This window comes from Podarcis liolepis (genome assembly GCF_965112155.1).
Source record: "Podarcis liolepis genome assembly, chromosome: 5".
NCBI lineage: Eukaryota > Metazoa > Chordata > Lepidosauria > Squamata > Lacertidae > Podarcis > Podarcis liolepis.
Genome location: NC_139556.1, coordinates 8,924,912 through 8,935,992, shown reverse-complemented (window position 1 = coordinate 8,935,992; position 11,081 = coordinate 8,924,912). Strand labels below are relative to the sequence as shown.

Genomic DNA, 11,081 nt, shown 5'->3' with positions numbered 1-11,081 from the left:
ACCCTCCTCGTCCGAGGAAGAGCAACTACTGATTAAAGGACCCTTCTCCCGGTAAGTTCCCATTCTTTCCGCCTTCTCTGGCTCCTGACACATGGTAACATCAGTGTATAAGTTCTAACCCTTAGCTGCAAACCTATGAATATAGTGAGGTAACTTCCAAGTCTCCAAGTCAACATGCTTAGAATCAGGTAATGTTTCCTTTAGTCTTGGAAAACGATAAAAGGAAAATATGAGAAACAGAAAACATATTGCAAAGTGAATTAATGTAGGGTATCTGAAGGATCTCCAGTCTAGTCTCCTAATGGTGTCGGGGGCAGTTGTTACCCCAGGTTACCCCATAAGTGTCAAGGTGGTGGTTGGAGAGACTGGACAGGGTTTGCCCCACAATGCCTCCCTGTAGTTAAAGGCCTGTGACACAGGAAGAAAATAAAGTGTGTATCAGCCCTGGAGCAGGAGGTCCATGAATGACAAGCTTCTGATGTGTCATTTTATGTCTGATTTTTCTCATTTCCTTTCTGGGTGAATACAGACAAAGCATTGTAATCGTGGTAGATGCAGTTTGAACATACATTCCAGAGCATGTTCAGAGCAGCAAATGTCTGCTCAAACCACTTGCACTACACTTAATATGTTAGATCTGTTTTCAGCACGTTTTAGCATTTCACTGCTGCAACGATTATTCATACAATATCCTCCCACCACCAGATGGCAGCAACTCATCATATGAGAAAACTCTTGTGCTCAAATCCTGCTTGAAGAATTCCCATTGGCTTGACTCAGCCGGCTCGTTGTATGTTTTTAGGCAATTAAAAAGAGATTTTCAAGGGGGGAAACTGCAAGTAATAGAAGGCACCATTCTCGACCACTGCTCTGCACTCACCGTAGGCTTCAAGTGTCCTTTCTGCCACTGATGGTGCAAAAGGATGTAGAAAGTACGCAATATAGTGGTACTATTGCCGTATTCTGGCCAAGTTTGTCATGGTTATTGGAAATAACCGACTTGGCGATGACTGCACCATGGCTTCTTCCAGCACATCTAGACATGCTGTCCTAAGTGACTGTTCTGCAGCCTAGTCCGCCTTGACTGTACTTCTCCAGTAAGGCTGCCTAAGGTACAATTCTGACACTGAGGCATCCTTCCACATTAAGGAAAAACTTTGTGGACCCCATGGAAGAGACCCACCCCTTTGCAATCAACACTAAGCCTTCACATCCCTGCCAAAGAGGCATGGAGTTTGATAAATAGTTGGCCACCTTGCTAGACTAACTGCATTGTAAGGTCACATGGGTATTTTTAAATTTCTAGTGAAAATATAAGCCGGCTACACCAGTTAGGCAACTAGAAAAACATGCACACTGCTTGCAGATGAAGGCCAGAACCAAGAGGTAAGTAATCAGCCCTGGCAAAAACTCTGAAAAGTGACAGATAGGTAGCCGTGTTGGTCTGCCATAGTCAAAATAAAAAAGTTCCTTCCAGTAGCACCTTAAAGACCAACTAAGTTAGTTCTTGGTATGAGCTTTCGTGTGCATGCACACTTCTTCAGATACACTGAAACAGAAGTTGCCAGATCCTTCTATATAGTGAGAAGGTGGGGAGGGGTATTACTCAGAAGGGTGGTAGGAATGGGTGATTGGCAGATAGTTGAGATAAGCCTGTTGACGACTCTTAACGACTGCAATAGGTCTTACAGGAAAAGGCAATGGAATGGAAACAGAATGGAAGATGGCAGGATTTCCAAGAATGTGCTCTAAGGGGAGCTGGCTTCAGGCCCCAGGTGAAACAATGGTAAAAAGAGAAGCAATTGTGCCTCATGAAACTTGAAAAATACATGGTCATCTTAGTGCTCTACAAAGAGCAGCCCTTCAACTCTCTGATGAATGCTTACTGCAATTCTATTGATTCATTCATTTTGGACTGCAGCTGTTCAAGAAAGCAAATTTGGGTGCTCTGATACCCCTGGAAATGCCTCCAAATATAAATATTGCAGGGTCACTTCCATGGAAAACCTTTACATCCTTATGGAAATTCATGAAGCAAATCATAATCAGGTTGCCAGTGTCGCTTCAGATCCTCATGCAGTGCCTAGAGGGCAGGTTTCAAGTCGTAAAAGGGTGTTAGCTCCTGAAAAGTCATCTGATACCAATGTGATTTCAGATCCTTTTAAACCCTTTTTGGCTCCAGAACTCAAAGAAGCAGAGTGTAGAATGAGAAGAGTGTGTTACCCGTAGACCTTTCCAAGATGCACATTTTATTCTCTTGCTTTGCAATATATTAGCTGTGTTGATCCTCCCAGCTTCCCCTGTCAAAAATCAGCAACTGGAGTCTACCACTCAAAGTCAGAGAGAGCTGTCACTCGAGTTTATTATCATGTGACTAATCATGTAATATACAGTAGAACAGAGACTATACACTCACTCTGACACTGACTAACATAAGGAGGCACAAATAACCATTAACAATTCTCATTGTGGACTGTTGGGAGGATAAGAACACACAGCCACTCTGGGCCAAGGCAAGAAATGGACTGAGGCGTTGGCTGATGGTTACTGACAAAGATCTTACTGCATCTCCTGCCTTCAGGCATGAGAGGGCAGTATAACCCCACCATGCCATGTGTTTACCGCTTCTGAATAGGCATGACTAATATTGGTCTATGAATTCAAACAGGTCTGCTCTGAAAAGAGATTAACTGGATGCAATCCAAAGACTGCAGTAATATTATGAACACTTATTTGGTAGTAAATCCCAATGAAATCAATAGGATTAACAGGATCTGCTAACTTGGGCCCCAAGTGTGTGATCTTTATGTGCAGTGGAAGCACACTGTATTTGATACAAATTCTGTTGGGTGACATTTTTCAACAACAACAACAACAGACTGGGTTGTCCCAGCCAATCTGGGTGGCTTCCAACAAATTATAAAATCACAATAAAGCATCAAACTTCCCTAAACGGGGCTGACTTTAGATGTCTTCTAAAAGTCATCAGTTTATTTCTTTGACATCTGATGGGAAGGCATTCCACAGGGTAGGTACCACTACTGAGAAGGCTCTCTGCCTGGTTCCCTATAACTTCACTTTTCACTGTGAGAGGACCACCAGAAGGCTCTCGAAGCTGGACCTCAAGTGTCCAGGCTGAGGTATACAGGGCCCTTCAAGTATACAAGGCCAAAGCCGTTTAGAGCTTTAAAGGTCAGTGCCAACACTTTAAACTGTGCTTGGAAACGTACTGGGAGTCAATGTGGATCTTTCAGGACCAGTGTTATGTGGTCCCAGCAGCCACTACCAGTCACCAGTCTGGCAGCCACATTCTGGGTTGGTTGTTTCCGAGTCACCTTGAAAGGTAGCCCCATGTGGAGTGCATTGCATTAGTTCAAGAGATAACCAGGGCATGTACCACTCTCGGCTCCATCAGTATGCCGGGTCTCAGCTGGCATACCAGATGGAACTGGTAGACAGTTGCCTATGGCGCAATGGACAGCTGTGAGTCCAGAATGACTCCCAGGCTGAACATCTGGTCTTTCAGGGGCACAGTTACCCCATTCAGGACCAGGGAATCCCCTGCACCTGTTCGTTTTCTGTCCCCAAGAAACAGTACTTCTGTTTTGTTGTGATTCAACCTCCATCAACCAACCTCCATCCACCCATCCTTCAACTGCCTCCAGACACCCACACAGGACGTTCCCATGATTGGGCCTGAAACCTGATTGGAAGGGGTCCAAAGAGTCCAGACGTGCCTGGAGTTGTTTCTTCGACCACCCACTTGATCACCTTGTCCAAGAGACTGGATGATAACTGGCTATAGTGGTGGGATCCAAAGATGGTTTTTTAAAAAAATAAGTGGTTTGATAACCGCTTCTTTAAGGGGGTATGAGAAGGCTCCCTCCAAGAGGGAAGCATTCACCAACCCACGGATCCCAGAATAGGAAAGGGTTGAGAAGAAAGGTGGTTGGTTTTACTCATCCAAGCAGCCTCTCCATATCCTCAGAGGTAACAGGTTGAAACTGATCCCCTACAACTTGACTAGATAGAGAGCTGGCACTCTCCCGCCCTGGCCTTGCTACCATGGTGGAATTTACCGCCTTCCAGAGTCAACCAATTTTATCTCCAAAAAACTTTGCAAAATCGTTGCAGGAGTACTTGGGAGTTCTTACTGATGACGAAGGTGGTTCTACGAACTACCGGAAAGAGTCTCCTGCAACTGTTTTCTGCTGATGCAATGGGGGCAGCAATGAAGGTGTTCTTTGCCTTTGCCACTTGGTAAGCTCGATGTTCAGTTCAATTCAGAATGAGTCTTTCACTACTGTCACTCTAGCCATCTCAGTGATTATCTCATTGCCCTCAGTCCTGGGGAATACCACAGAACCATTCGAGCTCCATGCATTTGGAGAGGGCGCTTTAGAGCCAGACAGTCGATAGCCCTGGTTAACTCCACATTCCAGTGGGCCACCAGCTGAGAGGCTACCGCTCTCTGGAAGCCATTTGGATCCATTAAGTGGCAAGGGCGGACAATCAAACTGGTCCCACCTCCCTGCAGAGAAGTCTAGTTGCACCAGGAAGTAATTTGACCATGGCACTTCTTTTGTTCCCCTGGAACTTAGTGTCAGATCACGCACGCCGACAGAGGTAAACACCAGATCTAAGCCATTGGCTTAGGGCCAGATTTATTCAGGGAGAGCCCCATGGAGGCCATGCTTTCCACAAAGTCCTGAGCTGTCAGGAACAAATGCTGCCAAAATAAAATTGCCCAAGAGGACCATTAACAATGCCTAAATGAAATTAACCTAGTCTGTCAAGCTGCCAGCTTTACAAGCTAATTACTGACATCTAGTAATCAACAGACAGTCAAGCACAAAGCTGCCAAATCAGGTACTTTGCAGAGATGAAAAAGAATACAAAGATAAAGCTAACAAACTGACAGCAGAAAAGGGCACATTTTGAGTAGCTAAATTGGGAAAAGCAAGTACTTAGAAATTAATTTTAATACAGCACTGAAAGCGCTTGGAAAACTGGCTAAGCAAAAGCTTTGAATACTAAGATTAATTTCACCTTGTTTAACAAGTGCTGAGAAAACTTTCAATCAGAAGAAAAGCAATGAACTTGTCTCAACATGACGCAACCTTCCTTTCTCTAATCCGGGGGTGGCCAACTTCCAAGAGACTGTGATCTACTCACAGAATTAAAAACTGGCAGTGATCTATCCCCATTTTTTAGGGGTTCAGGTCAAAGGTTTTTTTAGGGGGTTCGGGAGGCATAAGTTGCTTAGCTTTTTTAGGGGCGCAACATTTTTACATTATTTTGGGGTCAAAGAGAAACAGCAAGTCACCGAAGGATCGCTGGGGGGGAAACAGCCCCAGTTTGTAAACTCTGTCTTCCCTTCTCCAACAATGATGGAGGGCAGGGCGAGGGGGAAGGGCCAGCGATCGACCGCGATCAACCAAAGCCTCACAGGGATCGACCAGTAGATTGCGATCAACCTGTTGGACATCCCTGCTCTAATCCACTCACTCGGTTCTACATAACTGTTCTCAGCAGGCTTCCTCAAACTCGGCCCTCCATATGTTTTTGGCCTACAACTCCCATCATCCCTAGCTAGCAGGACCAGTGGTCAGGGATGATGGGAATTGTAGTCTCAAAACATCTGGAGGGCCGAGGTGGAGGAAGCCTGGTTCTCAGTCTCTGGGAGCTGGCAAACAGGGCCAGTAAACTGGAAGATTTGAGAGGCATTGGTGGAAAAGACAGAACAAAGTGAGCTTGTGCCTTTGGGGCTAAGGCTGGTTGCTTATCTAAGGCTGGTTGCTTGCTGCTTGAAGGCTTGCTTGTGTGCTTTTGGTGTGTTCTTGGCCATGTGCTGTACTACAGCACACGGTCTGAGGGAGAGGAACTACTGCTGAGAAAGGAAGTGAGATGGAGCTAGCAAACCCCATTTCTACATCACTGGGAGATTGCAAACAGGGGTGTTTGTGAAGGTGTTTCGCAGGGAAAAGCCGAAGTGTTGTGTTGGAGTGCATAGGAGCAAGAGACATGGATAGCGAGAGCTGCTGCAGTGACCAGCCGTGCCAGTGGCTTGTTTATTTTTCTACCTGAGGAATTACACAGCTTTACCTGCAGCAAGTGGCTGCCCTGCTGGAGGAGAAGGTACAACCCCTTGAAGGCACTTTGAGCTATCAGGGAAGATGAAAAATTTCTGGACAGAGCAGAGCAGGCTGTTCTGGGAGAGCAAAAGATGAGGAGTGCTGTACAAAATTAATGTCAAACATAACTATGCGTAAGTGTTAGTTAGTGCATGAAGGGGTTAAGACCACAGAGTTGCATTGCTAGACTCAGGTCATGCTTCTTATTCACTTTCCTTTCCTCACTCTCTCTTCATGCCATGTAACCAACCCGAAAGGACATGTCTGAGTTTGCTCCAAGTTCAGAACGCATGCTTGTAATAATCTTTCTGTATTCTGTACCTGTGTTCTTCTTGCTGCTACATGGAATAACGTGTGAACCAGACCTTTGGATTTTGTCAGTAAAGCTTTTAAACTTACGTAACAGTTGTGTGGTCTGTTCATTGTCAGAGGGGTAGAGAGAGGGGCAAGCACTAGAACTGAAATAAGATATGAAAAGGGGTCTAACAACCTACATTCCCAAGCTATACTTCTGCTGAACTCTGCAACTGTTTTAAACTTTGCTGCAGCCTCTCTCCTGCTGGAGAGAATCCAGGAATCTGGCCAATTCTGTTGTTAATTACCCGTATGTGGGTCACAGATCTTATTTCCCCCCAACAGATGCCTCTACAGAGGAAGATCACCACATGCAGCAAACAAACATGTGGAAGAACATGGCCTTTATCATGTGAGGTGAATTTTATGCGGTACAATTCATTTTACACACATATGTCTGTGATCTAAAGTCTGGCATTAACGCCAGGCTTATTGATAATGACAATACTTTGCCATTTTCCATGGAAACCTGGCACGACAGCTTTTTAGTCCCTTTCCATTTGGTATTCTGGGGACAATTCTCACCCCAGGGAAAAGTTCTCTGGAATTCTCCAAGGACAAGAAGTGTGAACTGGGAAGCCCAGAAGAACCTGGCCAGGATAGAACCCCATAATGTCTATCTTGCGGTTCCTGAATTTGCCACCAAACCAATTCCCAACATTTTTGTAAATGCTGGCTTAAGAGTTAACCACAAGATTTGTTAAGATTTGTTATTTGTTCAAATCCATAGAAATGTACTTTCACACTTTTGCTTTTAAAAGGATGCTTGTTAAATTGTTCCTGCTTAAATTGTTCCCTTGATAGTTAGGTTTTGTTTTTTTCGAGAAAACAAAATGGTGATAATGGCAATAAGATTGCACTTGCAGCACAGAAGACTGCCAAAAATGCATTTTATAAAAATGCATTTGGTTACAAGAAAGCTATTACTGATCCTCAATACAGATTTTTAAATAAAGTGTAAGCTGTTCATACAGCATAATAAGAGCGTATTCTGGGGAGCTAAAGAGTTCATAAACATTCAAGCCCTGATTACAGATAGGTAGCCGTGTTGGTCTGCCATAGTCAAAATAAAAAAATTCCTTCCAGTAGCACCTAAAAGACCAACTAAGAACTAACTTAGTTGGTCTTTTAGGTGCTACTGGAAGGAATTTTTTTATTTTGATTCAAGCCCTGAGTATTACTTTTCAGATATTAAAGGTAAAGGTAAAGGTACCCCTGCCCGTACGGGCCAGTCGTGACTGACTCTAGGGTTGCGCGCTCATCTCGCTCAAGAGGCCGGGAGCCGGCGCTGTCCAAAGACACTTCCTGGTCATGTGACCAGCGTGACGAAGCTGCTCTGGCGAACCGGTACCAGTGCTGCACACGGAAACGCCGTTTACCTTCCCGCTATAAAGCGGTACCTATTTATCTACTTGCACTTAGGGGTGCTTTCGAACTGCTAGGTGGGCAGGAGCTGGGACCGAACGACGGGAGCTCACCCCGCCGCGGGGATTCGAACCGCCGACCATACGATCAGCAAGTCCTAGGCACTGAGGTTTTACCCACAGCACCACCCGCATCCCTTTCAGATATTACAAGGATGATAAATACAAGTGGGAAATATAAATCTCTCAGAATGACAGAAGGATTTGCAGAAGCGTTTGGACACACTTTGGAGTACTCAAAGCATCTATCACAGAATCAAAGAATTACAGAACTGTAGGGTTGATGAGTTGGAAGGGGTCCCAAGGGACATCTTGTCCAACCCCCTGCAGTGCAGGAATCTCAACTACACCATCCATGGCATGTGGCCATCTAACCTCTGCTTTAAAATCTCCAAGGAAGGAGAGTCCACAGCCTCCTGAGAGAGACCGTTCCACTGTCAAACAGCTCTTCCTGTCAGAAAGTTCTCACTGATGTTTACTCAGAATCTCCTTTCTTGTAACTTGAAGCCTACCCTCCAGAGCAGGAGAAAAAAAAAATTGTGTTCCCTCTTCCATGTGACAGCCCTTGAGATATCTGAAGATGGTTATCATATGTCCTCTCACTTTCCTCTTTTCTAGGCTAAATATACCTCCTTCAACCACTGCTCACAAGGCTTGTTTTCCATACCCTTGGTCATCTTGGTTGCCCTCCCTGGCACATGTTGCAGCTTGTCAACATCTTTCTTAAATTGTGGCGCCCAGAATTGGACACAGTAACCCAGGTATGGTCAAAGGTGGAACAGAGCAGTACTATCACTTCCCTTCATCTGGACACTAGACTTTTGTTGAAGCAGCCGAGAATAGCATTAGCCTTTTTTGCTGCTGCATCACACTGATGACTCATGTTAAGCTTGTGGTCTACCAAAACCCCTCGATCATTCCACATGTACTACTAGCAAGCCGGGTGTCCCCCATATTATATTTGTGCAGCTGGTTCTTCTTGCCTAAGTGCAGAACCTTACATTTGTCCCTATTGAAATTCATTCCGTTAGCTTGGGCCCAGCTCTCCAATCCGTTAAGGTCATTTTGAATCCCGGTTCTGTCTTCTGTGGTCTTAGCTACAACTTCCCAGTTTGGTGCCATCTGCAAATTTGATGAGCATCACCTCAATTCCTTCATCCAAGTCATTTATATAGGCGTTGAACAACAATGGACCTAGGACAGAACGCTGCTGTAGCCCACTTGTCACTTTTTTCCAAGATGACCAGCATGTCTGTCTGTATGTCATCTGCCATGTTTGCTTTAGTTGAGATTCCTGCATTGCAGGGGCTTGGACTAGATGGACCATTGGTGTCCCTGCCAACTCTACAGTTCTGTGATACTCAATAGCTCCAGGTGGGCTATGAGCTGTAGAATCCAAGAATTGCAAAACAACACTGTGGACGACTGATTTTCACTTCCATCTCACACTATTGAAGAACCGCAATAACAGGCCTCTGTCAAGCCCAATATGGTGACGCAGTCTCAGGATAATGAAAACAACAACCCAGAGAGACTGGAAGGCACAATTGACACGGCAGCCTTGATGACTGGGATAAGGCATTAAAACCACTAAGAATATTTTTCAATTCACGCAGTGTATCCACAATAGCAAATAAAGACATGGAATTCAGTATGAAGAACAGAGCCATCTGACATAAAACTGCAGCTTGAAGATGTGCGGGATCAGAATCGCTGTCAAAATTTGCACTTTAGAGTGGGCCTGATGGGAAATTTTTCTTAAAGGCCTGCTACACAACTCCTGTCTGACAAATGGTTCAATTCATAAAACAAAGATCTATATAGCATTTCCTAACAGAGGACGCTGCAATACAATATTGGGAGGGTCAGTTATGTTCAGAACCTACTGTTATATTAACTTGAGATGCAGTTAATGCATTTGATTGCTTGAACTGGCAATCTCTTTTTGCAATTTTATGTTCCTTTGATGTAAGCACATCTTGGGTCAATATGCTGCCACACACAGGCCCAAGGTTCAGTGGGACTGAATGGGAGACGTTCTTCAGCATTTCTCATTCTCAAAGCTCATTCAGCACTTACTAACAGCAGTTAAATTAGTGATAGCAAAATACTGAAAATCTCTAGGTACAAACCTGTTTGAAGCCTGGTTCTCACAAGAATGGGACATTTATGGACAAATTAACCATTCTACAAAGGAAGCACCACACCAGGGAAGAAACCAAGACTTTCTACACAGCATGGCATCCCTTTATTGACTTTGTAAAATTGACTGAGCACGGTTTCCAACAGCCAACATCACATGGAAGAAAAACTAGGAACACCACCTTTCTTTGACTGCCGATATTGGAAGTGAGGAGACTACAATCCTTATGTGATACTTACCTTTTACACTTGCCAAAGCTCCATATTTCATATTTAGCAAGTGTTTCTAGGTTTTTTGTGTTCAGTATTGTTAACTGACATTTTAAAAAAAATCCAATAATATACATTTTTTTAAAAAGAGGCCATGAATGCCTATTTTTACAGAAGGCAAACCGTTTCAAAGGAGATCATGGATGAGAATGAAAGCTTTGCTCTTCCTGCAAAGCACAACTTTATGAGGAAGACCCATAGAATCATGAAATTAGAGAGTTGGAAGGGACCACAAGGATTATCTAATCCAGGCACCCCCAAACGTGGCCCTCCAGCTGTTTTGGGACTACAATTCCCATCATCCCTGACCACTGGTCCTGTTAGCTAGGGATGATGGGAGTTGTAGGCCAAAAACATCTGGCGGGCTGAGTTTGGGGATGCCTGATCTAATCCAACCCCCTGCAATACAGGAATATTTTGCCCAACGTGGGGCACAAACCCATGACCCAGAGATTAAGAGTCTCATGCTATCTGAGCTATCCCAGGTTTGTTGATGTTGTACATCAGGCACAAACTTCGCCAGGGCTATTGTGGCTCCTTACTGAATCTCTTGCAGACCATTCAAGCTCTGTTGACCCTATTATATCTGCTCATTACCTGATTCCCAGTTCCAAGGTCTTTCAGATTCTGTAACTATTATTAGCTAGTGACATACCTGCAATCATTATGGGCAGTAAGTGCTAGTAGAGACCTTGCAATAATAATACCAAATTCAGTAACTCAGTTTCCCCCACAAGGGGGTGGGAGAGGAGAAAGG

At 44.4% G+C, this 11,081-nt stretch overlaps 1 protein-coding gene and 1 long non-coding RNA gene across 2 annotated transcripts in view; both read right to left on the bottom strand.

Moving 5' to 3' along the window:
* The window catches only part of GTF2F2 (general transcription factor IIF subunit 2), a 59,853-nt gene that overhangs the window by 2,260 nt on the left and 46,512 nt on the right, over window positions 1-11,081 (bottom strand). The window lies entirely within an intron of this gene.
* On the bottom strand, window positions 2,864-8,415 carry LOC310707048. The gene is made up of 2 exons (XR_014526297.1): window positions 8,039-8,415; window positions 2,864-7,513 (listed from the first exon to the last, which is right to left on the bottom strand). It is a non-coding gene; the product is annotated as an uncharacterized lncRNA (long non-coding RNA).